Below are 10815 nucleotides of genomic sequence, written 5' to 3'. Positions count from 1 at the left end.
TTCAAGCAGCACTGTATGCAAATAAGGTCTTTCCGTTTTTGTTTTTTAAATAAATGTGCAAACATTTCTATAAAACTGTTTTTGCTTTGTCATTATGGGGTATTGTGTGTAGATTGATGAGGAAAAAAAAACATATTTAATCAATTTTATAATAAGGCTGTAATGTAACAAAATGTGGAAAAAGGGAAGGGGTCTGAATACTTTCTGAATGCACTGTACATTTGAACAAAGAACACCATCACAAATAGTGTTTCACCATTTATTGAGTACGGAGACAAATAGCAAAGGTGTCTCAGATCTATTTAGGTATCTAAATATAGTGTATTCTACCAATCAATGGCTATACACAGATACCCACAATGCAGCACTCCAGACCAAGGGCACAACGGCCACTGGCTGCAAAAGGCATGGATTTTTTTAGGGTGCATTACAGCCACACAAAGGGGATGCCACTGTTAAATTCGAGGCATTATCAAATGCTTTTCAAAATGAGAGACTGATGAAGTGTGTACATGCGTGTGTACATGCCTTTCAAGCAACTTTTTTCCAATCATAATTAGAGTCGCATCATGCAGCCTTACAATGTATTAAAAATCAAAACATATAGCCCAATGTTTGCAGAACAACTAAAGTTACATTAATAACTCTAAATTAAGCATATAGGAATACCTATTTTTTTGTTCACCGCTCAACACAGAATAGCCGCATGTGCGCACTCCCTCAAATCGTTTGGAGAAAATATCCTTTCTATTTTATTCAGCTTTGTTCAATTGTTTTCTTCATACTATAAAATAATGCTACAGAATTCTAAGCTAATCCTGTCTGCTAAATGAACTAGTGTAGCCGACAGCCATTTGGCATAGCCAGATCAGGACCGAACATAAGGACATCTCAGAGTATGCTGACGCGGCCCGCTCCCAGGGACTGTGGGCTCTCGTTCTCCATGGCTGACGTGAGTAAGACGTTGAAGCGTGTTAACCCTCGCAAGGCTGCCGGCCCAGACGGCCTCCCTAACCGGGTCCTCAGAGCAGCTGCCTGGAGTGTTTACCGATATATTCAAATCAAATCACATTTTATTTGTCACATACAGGTGTTTAGCAGATGTTATTGCGGGTGTAGCGAAATGCTTGTGCTTCTAGCTCCGACAGTGCAGTAATATCTAACAAGTAATATCTAACAATTCCACAACATATACCCAATACACACAAATCTAGTAAAGAAAGGAATTTAAGAATATATACATATATGGACAAGCAATGTTAGAGCGGCATGGCATAAGATACAGTAGAATATTATAGAATATAAATCTGTATATACATATGAGATGAGTAATGCAAGATATGTAAACATTATTAAAGTGACTAGTGTTCCATTTCTTAAAGTGGCCAGTGATTTCAATAGGCAGCAGCAGCCTCTAGTGTGCTAGTGATGGCTATTTAACAGTCTGATAGCCTTGAGATAGAAGCTGTTTTTCATTCTCTCGGTCCCAGCTTTGATGCACCTGGCGGAGTGGCGCCAGGAAAATAACCTCTCCCTCAACGTCAACAAAACGAAGGAGCTGTTCGTGGACTTCAGGAAAAAGCAGAGGGAGCACCCCCCTATCCACATTGAGGGGACCGCAGTGGAGAAGGTGAAAAGCTTCAAGTTCCTCGGCATATATATATCACTGACAATCTGAAATGGTCCACCCACACAGACAGTGTGGTGAAGAAGGCGCAACAGCACCTCTTTAACCTCAGGAGGCTGAAGAAATTTGGCTTGGCCCCTAAGACCCTCACAAACTTTTACAGATGCACAATTGAGAGCATCCTGTTGGGCTGTTATCACCGCCTGGTACAGCAACTGCACCGCCCGCAACCACAGGGCTCTCCAGAGGGTGGTGCAGTCTGCCCAACGCATCACCGGGGGCAAACTACCCGCCCTCCAAGACACCTACAGCACACGATGTCACAGGAAGGCCAAAAAGATCATCAAGGACATCAACCACCCGAGCCACTGCCTGTTCACCCCGCTATCATCCAGAAGGCGAGGTCAGTACAGGTGCATCAGAGCTGGGACCGAGAGAATGAAAAACATTAGAGGCTTCTGCCCTATGTACATAGATATGGAATCACTGGTCACTTTAATAATGTTTATATACTGCTTTACTCATTTTCATATGTATATACTACATTCTATTCTACTGTATTTTAGTCAATGCCACTCCGACAATGCTCCTCCTAATATTTATATATTTCTTAATTCCATTCTTTTACTTTTAGATTAGTGTGTATTGTTGTGAATTGTTAGATACTACTGCACTGTTGGAGCTAGGAACACAAGCATTTCGCTACACCCGCAATAGCATCTGCTAAATATGTGTATGTGACCAATAAATATTTGATTTGATTTGATCAGGCCCTATGGTAAGGACAACTCAGTCTGCTATTCTGTTCTTCTGAAATAGACTACATTTTCTTCATATCATGCTTCTTTAGACCTGTGTAAAATAAATAATGGATTTATTTATAAATGTGAAGCATCCTGTTGGCGTTTCCACTCATGTAAAAACTATTGATTAACTATACTATTTTTTTAGTTATTGCACATGTGCACTTCACACAGTAGGCGTTCCCTAACGACAATATGCAAATAAATGCTAGAAAGGGCCAATAGGACCCCTCTCTTGCTCCTGCTTGGCTCTGCCCACCTCCTTGCTTGTTCTGTCCACTATGATTAATTTGCTCATATTGGAAATGACAGGCTCTGGTCTATCTTGAGTTAGTTATAAAAAATATTTGGCCACACAGTCTGAGAAGAGCATGAAGTGTGGTTAACGTTAGCCAGCTTGAGATAGCTACCACTCGTCAGCACAGAGTAGATAAATATGACGTTGCAAAATAATGCATTATGGGTAGTTTAGAAGATATCCGGAAATAAGTAAATAAATATGTAATAACGCAAAAACATAACTGTTTGTACTTAATAGGTAACCAGATCGTGACTACAACTAATTTACTAAGTCTTTAACCAGACTGTGTTGTTACATTGGTGAGTAAAAACTCATGCTTCCTACCCTTTAACTTTTTGTCTGAAAATAAAATCTACATTTTACTCAACTTCGTTACCCACTCCAGTCAGCAGATGGCGATGTGGGACTTTAAGGCTATACTGCTAGTGTGACGTATAATCTAGTGGACGGGACGCTTCTTTCAACAGCAGCAACAGTTAGTCAGACACCTCGGTAGCTTGCTAGACAAAATAGCCCAACCAATAAAGCTCTTTAGACGCTTTCGTGTATATTACCCGCTGTGTTTTAAACCTACTTCTGTCGTCTAGTTAGTTATCCCATTTAATTTCATATTTACGGTGTTGTTGTTATTGGTCAGCTAGCTGGCTGGTTAAGTTAGCACTAGCCTAGCTAGCTAACATCCCCGACCATGAGCTCACTAAGCTACTCTCCTCCTGCTAAAGAAGAGGAGGTCTGCTGGACGGAGAAAGAAGCTCTAGTGAAAGAGGAGGAGGAAGAGGAGGATGTTACAATACAAAAACAAGTAGAGGGTGAAGCTGTTAACGTGAAAGAAGAAGAGAAAGACGTTACAGTGAAAGAGGAGGAGGATGTTACAGTGAAAGAAGAGGAAGACGCGTTCAGAGTGAAAGAGGAGGAGGATGCATTTTTTGGAGTGAAAGAGGAGGAGGAGGAGATGACTGTCACATCGAAAAAGGAGGAGGAAACTGGATATCTGGTTCCGGTTTCCCAAAGGCATCTTAAGGCATCCAATGATTCTAATGATGAACTTAGCAGTAAGATCCTTTTGAGAAACCGGGCCCTGATTAACACTAGTAAGTACTGTCTTAAAAACAGAGGCACAAACTCTGCAGTTGTTGAACTGATGTGTGGTGTTAAAGGGGGAATCTGCAGTTGCTACATCCATATTTGGACTTTTATATTATTTATATATATCCATTGATTCATGAAGAATATAACACATGCCTCATGAGCTTAGTTCAACTGTAGTACCCCATCAGATCCCAAAATAAGCTTTTTTTACTCCAATGTTTAGAAACAATGTAAATGTAAACCAACACTGTATAGCCTCAACATGGTTAAAACTATAATGTTGATACCATGGATGGTCAGTCCTTGGATCCATAGGTCTGTCTATGAATTTGAGAGTAGTTAAATTTCTCCAGTCCCATCCATCATCTTATTACCAAAACAGTGGCGGAGTGGCAGATTTGTCATTGTCTGAACTGCAGATTGGTTGATTGATTGATGTGGCTTTTTTAAAGGGACAACCTAGGTTTTAAACAGCAACAAAATGGCTGCCCAGAGACTTGGTTTGGTAAACAGCTGAGGGATGGGGGCTGGAGAAATGTAACCACTCTCAAATTCATAGAGAAAGCTATTGTAGCAACCTTAACCCAAAACCTAGCGACCTCATCAAGAAGTTCAGACAACTTGGTATAACAGTTATACGGTTTTGGTTTGACAGTCTCTGGACCCAGGTTTGAGTCCAGCTCAGGGCTACCCCTGGAATTCACTACACTATGAATACAAGGACTGGCCATCCATAAGGTCAAAATCACAGTTTTAACCTTAAGTGTTTGTTTTCAACCAGTGTTGTTATATAAGCTTATATTTTGGTTTTTGATGGGGAAATACATTTGAGGCATTTGTAAGTTATATTCTTCAAGAATCAATAGCTATTAGGGCTGACCCCATTTAGTCGACTGGTCGTTTGTTTGGTCGATAGGCTGTTGGTCGAGGCAAGATTTTTTTGTTGAACAGTCGCAAATATACAGTCAGTGTTTTCCTCATTTAAGTGTGGCAGTTGAAACATATGAGGCATTTATAAGTTTGATTCTTCAAGAATCAATGGCTGTTGATTGTTTGGTCGATAGGCTGTTGTTAGACCAATATTTTTGTGGGTCGAACAGGAAATATATACATATGTACGTATGGTCACTGTGGCGAGGATGTCGTCGATGCACTTATTAATGAAGCCGTTGACTGATGTGGTAAACTCCTCAATGCCATCAGATGAATCCCTGAACATATTCCAGTCTGTGCTAGCGAAACAGTCCTGTAGCTTAGCATCCTCAATGCCATCAGATGAATCCCTGAACATATTCCAGTCTGTTGCTAGAGAAACAGTCCTGTAGCTTAGCATCCTCAATGCCATCAGATGAATCCCTGAACATATTCCAGTCTGTTGCTAGAGAAACAGTCCTGTAGCTTAGCATCCTCAATGCCATCAGATGAATCCCTGAACATATTCCAGTCTGTTGCTAGAGAAACAGTCCTGTAGCTTAGCATCCGCTTTATCGGACCTCTTCCGTATTGACCTGGTACTTAAAATATTTAGGACTAACTTATTCCTTGCCACCCATTCTGAAACTAACTGCAGCTCTTGGTTGTGTGTATTGACCTGGTACTTTCCTGTTTGAGTTTTTACTTGTAAGCAGGAGTCAGGAGGAAAGAGTTATGGTTAGATTTGCCAAATGGAGGGTGAGGGAGAGCTTTGTATGTGTCTCTGTGTGTGGAGTAAAGGTGATCTAGAGTTTTATTCCCCTCTAGTTGCACAGGGAGAAATGACTTCAAATTGATTTCAGTTTTCCTGCGTTAACATCACCGCTAGTAGCTCCGCCTCTGGATGACCATTGGTTCCAGTTTTCCTGCGTTAACATCACCGCTAGTAGCTCCGCCTCTGGATGAGCATTTGTTCCAGTGTTCCTGCGTTAACATCACCGCTAGTAGCTCCGCCTCTGGATGAGCATTTGGTTCCAGTTTTCCTGCGTTAACATCACCGCTAGTAGCTCCGCCTCTGGATGAGCATTGGTTCCAGTTTTCCTGCGTTAACATCACCGCTAGTAGCTCCGCCTCTGGATGAGCATTGGTTCCAGTTTTCCTGCGTTAACATCACCGCTAGTAGCTCCGCCTCTGGATGAGCATTGGTTCCAGTGTTCCTGCGTTAACATCACCGCTAGTAGCTCCGCCTCTGGATGAGCATTGGTTCCAGTTTTCCTGCGTTAACATCACCGCTAGGAGCTCCGCCTCTGGATGAGCATTGGTTCCAGTTTTCCTGCGTTAACATCACCGCTAGTAGCTCCGCCTCTGGATGAGCATTGGTTCCAGTTTTCCTGCGTTAACATCACCGCTAGTAGCTCCGCCTCTGGATGAGCATTGGTTCCAGTTTTCCTGCGTTAACATCACCGCTAGTAGCTCCGCCTCTGGATGAGCATTGGTTCCAGTTTTCCTGCGTTAACATCACCGCTAGTAGCTCCGCCTCTGGATGAGCATTGGTTCCAGTTTTCCTGCGTTAACATCACCGCTAGTAGCTCCGCCTCTGGATGAGCATTGGTTCCAGTTTTCCTGCGTTAATATCACCGCTAGTAGCTCCGCCTCTGGATGAGCATTGGTTCCAGTTTTCCTGCGTTAACATCACCGCTAGTAGCGCCGCCTCTGGATGAGCATTTGTTTGTTTGCTCATGGCCCTATACAGCTGGTTGAGTTGGTTTTAGTGCCAGAATGAGTTTGTGGTGGTAAATGAACGGCTACGAATATCAATACAGATAAACTCTCTTGGTAAATTGATAATTTATTGATTATATTGATATTGATAAATAATAGTCTATATATAGTTAATGGTCTACACTTAAAATGAGGTATTCAACTCAGGCGAGCAGAACCTCGAGATTTCCTTAACATTAGAGATGGCTGCTGTTGTTGACAAAGACAACCCCCCCCCAGACTCTGCCGTTCTGCCGATGCATAGAAAAACCAGCTAGATGTATATTATCCTTGTCCCTGTTCAGCCATGACTCCCAGAAGCATAGTATATTACAGTTCTTAATGTCCAATTGATAGAATAGTCTCAAACGGACCTCGTCCGGTTTATTCTCCAGTGATTTGCACATTCGCCAATAGAACAGAGGGTAGAGGTGATTTATTCACTCTAGTCTCATCATTATCAATATGTGTTTCGCAAAAAAAAAACTGACAACTTGAGCGTGCATAACTATTCACCGCCCCCAAAGTCAATACTTTGTAGAGCCACCTTTTGCAGCAATTACAGCTGCACGTCTCTTGGTGTATGTCTCTATTAGCTTGGCACATCTAGCCACTGGGATTTTTGCCCATTCTTCAAGGCAAAACTGCTCCAGCTCCTTCAAGTTGGATGGGTTCCGCTGGTGTACAGCAATCTTTAAGTCATACCACAGATTCTCAATTGGATTGAGGTCTGGGCTTTGACTAGGCCATTCCAAGACATTTAAATGTTTCCCCTTAAACCACTCAAGTGTTGCTTTAGCAGTATGCTTTGGGTCATTGTCCTGCTGGAAGGTGAACCTCCGTCCCAAATCTCTGGAAGACTGAAACAGGTTTCCCTCAAGAATCTCGCTGTATTTAGTGCCATCCATCATTCCTTCAATTCTAACCAGTTTCTCAGTCCCTGCCGATGAAAAACATCCCCACAGCATGATGCTGCCACCACCATGCTTCACTGTGGGGATGGTGTTCTTGGGGTGATGAGAGGTGTTGGGTTTGCGCCAGACATAGCGTTTTCCTTGATGGACAAAAAGCTCAATTTTTGTCTCATCTGACCAGAGTACCTTCTTCCATATGTTTGGGGAGTCTCCCACATGCCTTTTGGCGAACACCAAACGTGTTTGCTTATTTTTTTCTTTAAGCAATGTCTTTTTTCTGGACACTCTTCCGTAAAGCCCAGCTCTGTGGAGTGTACGGCTTAAAGTGGTCCTATGGACAGATACTACAATCTCCGCTGTGGAGCTTTGCAGCTCCTTCAGGGTTATATTTGGTCTCTTTGTTGCCTCTCTGATTGATTAATTCCCTCCTTTCCTGGTCCGTGAGTTTTGGTGGGCGGCCCTCTCTTGGCAGGTTTGTTGTGGTGCCATATTATTTTCCATTTTTTAATAATGGATTTAATGGTGCTCCGTGGGATGTTCAAAGTTTCTGATATTTTTTTATAACCCAACCCTGATCTGTACTTCTCCACAACTTTGTCCCTGACCTGTTTGGAGAGCTCCTTGGTCTTCATGGTGCCGCTTGCTTGGTGGTGCCCCTTGCTTAGTGGTGTTGCAGACTCTGGGGCTTTTCAGAACAGGTGTATATATTATGAGATCATGTGACACTTAGATTGCACACAGGTGGACTTTAACTAATTATGTGACTTCTGAAGGTAATTGGTTACACCAGATCTTATTTAGGGGCTTCATAGCAAAGGGGGTGAATACATGTGCACACGGCACTTTTCCGTTATTTATTTTTTAGAATTGTTTTAAACAAGTTATTTTTTTCCCTTCACTTCACCAATTACATGAAATCCAAATAAAAATCAATTTAAATTACAGGTTGTAGGGGGGGCGCTGTTGGAGGCCAAGGATGTAGCACGCGTCTCCCTATCGCTCCTGAGTTAGTGACCAAATTTATATATTTAACTTTGCAAAATTGCATACATTTCTGTTTGCCCAGGCGTCTGAAGAGACCCATAAACAACTCAGTTCAAGTTTAATAAATTTAAATTCGTAATGACATCAACCCGACCAAAAACAGAGTCTGCAAGAGCAGGCCGCAGCAAGCCTGCAACTTCTCCCGACTCACCCCCGCCACCGAACGCTGCCAATGCCGGCCCCACGGAAACACTGACTGTGGAGATGCTGCAATCCGTGATAGGCACCCTCAAAACCGACATTTTCGGAAAAATTGACTGTCTCTCTACCAATCTCAGGTCAGAGATATCAACGATCAAAGACGAGCTTAAAAAATCTATCGAGAGTATACAGAATAAGCTTGACGCACATGGGGTGACTTTATCGGATTTGGAGCGAGGTGCTACAGACCACAGCACTCGCATTAGCGAGCTAGAGGCTAACGTCGGCTCATTGACAACCAGGGTGGCATTCCTCGATAATAGATGCGAAGATATGGAAAGTAGAATGCGGAGGAACAACATTCGTCTACTGGGAATACCGGAGGGAGTAGAGGGCCCAAGGCCCACGGAGTACATGGCCCAGCTACTTCAGGAGCTGCTCGGGCTAGAGGAGAAGCCATTGCTAGACCGGGCTCACCGCACTCTGCGTAGCCGACCCAGGGATGGAGAACCCCCGCGACCATTTGTCATCAGGGTGCATTTCTTTTACGTCCGCAACGACATACTGAGAAGATCGGGAGAAGCATCCCCTCTTCTACATAAGGGTAAAAGAGTCTCGATATTTGCGGACTACACAACAGCTGTGGCTAAGAGGCGGGCTAGCTTTGGAGCTGTGAAACGCCAACTACACGCCTGCCCGGGCGTGAAGTTCGGCCTCATCTACCCTGCGGTTTTGAGACTGACTTTACCGGACGGCTCCATGCACAGATTCGAGGACCCGGCTATAGCGGCAGATTTCATCAACAAGAACGTGAAAGCGGCTGTTGTACCGCATGGTGTGTAACAAATGGTTGGCTGGCTGGTCTTCCTAGCAGGCTAGTTAGCAGGCCGAATGGGTGACTAACGAAGCCATCTTTGCTGGGTTCATCGACATATGAATGTCATTCTCTTTTTTTATCTCTTTATTTCCAGCCCAGGTTTGCCGCCTCTAATGCCAATATCTGGGGGTCTGCATGGCTGTTTCAGTTTGATCATTTACCATCTGCGTCGAGGTTAAACCTCTCTTAATCGAGGATAGTTTTCCTTAGACTCTGTTGGGGACCATTTTATCCATGTTTGGCTTACTCTAGTTAAATGGTCACTAATCTTAGGTAGCACAGAGTAAGAGTTATCATGCTTAGCTCTAAACTTTCTTTGTATTTAGGGTTTTGCTTGCATCTCATTTGGGGAGATGCTTCGGCAAGGGCGGGTGTGAGGGAAGGGTTTGTTCACTCTCTATTTGTATATAGTTTGTATATGTTTTTTGTGCCTCTTCGCTTGTCTTTGTTTTTTACATTTGCGCTTTTAGGTTCAGCTAAGATCTTCAGTTTACATTGTACCTTGTCCTTTACACATCCTCTCTCTCTCTTAAGATATGACTCAGCCTAGTGTAGCCCATACTGCTGGAGGGAATGGCTTTAATTTTCTTACTTGGAACTGCAGGGGCATAAATAACCCAGTTAAACGTAGTAAGGTGCTACACCATCTTCATCATTTGAAAGCTCACATCATCTTTCTCCAAGAAACTCATCTGAAGGTATCACAACACTCAAGTCTTAGGTGCAGATGGGTGGGTCAGGTGTTCCATTCCTCATTTCAGAGTAAGGCGAGAGGGGTGGCTATTTTACTTCACAAATCGGTACCTTTTACATGTTCTAATGTGATCGCAGATCCCCATGGTAGATATATAATTGTCAGTGGTAGACTGCTCAATACAAAGGTTCTTCTTGTTAATATCTATGCTCCTAATTGGGACAATGGTGATTTTTTTCAAATCGGTTTTCTCTACACTCCCAGATATGTCCACACATATGTTGATTTTAGGAGGTGACTTTAACTGTTGGTTAGACCCACAATTGGATCGATCCTCCACTAAACCTACCACCTTATCAACCTCAGCTAGAGTTGTTCGAACCTTTATGTCTGAATTCGCAGTCTCAGATCCTTGGAGAATGGTTAATCCAGCTGGGAAAGCATACTCTTTTTTCTCATCGGTTCACCACACTTTTACGCGCATAGACTACTTCCTTGTTGATGACCGGCTCCTCCACTCCATATCTTCATGTTCATATAACCCAATTGTTGTATCTGACCACGCCCTGTTACTATGGAAGTAGCTTTTCAAAATGTTGACAATCAGCGACCGCCTTGGCGACTAAAAACTCAACTGCTCAGTAATGAACAC

The sequence above is a fragment of the Coregonus clupeaformis genome, unplaced genomic scaffold (genome assembly GCF_020615455.1).
Source record: "Coregonus clupeaformis isolate EN_2021a unplaced genomic scaffold, ASM2061545v1 scaf0678, whole genome shotgun sequence".
Lineage (NCBI taxonomy): Eukaryota > Metazoa > Chordata > Actinopteri > Salmoniformes > Salmonidae > Coregonus > Coregonus clupeaformis.
The sequence above is the reverse complement of the archived record's forward strand: the minus strand, read 5'-3'. Positions refer to the sequence as shown.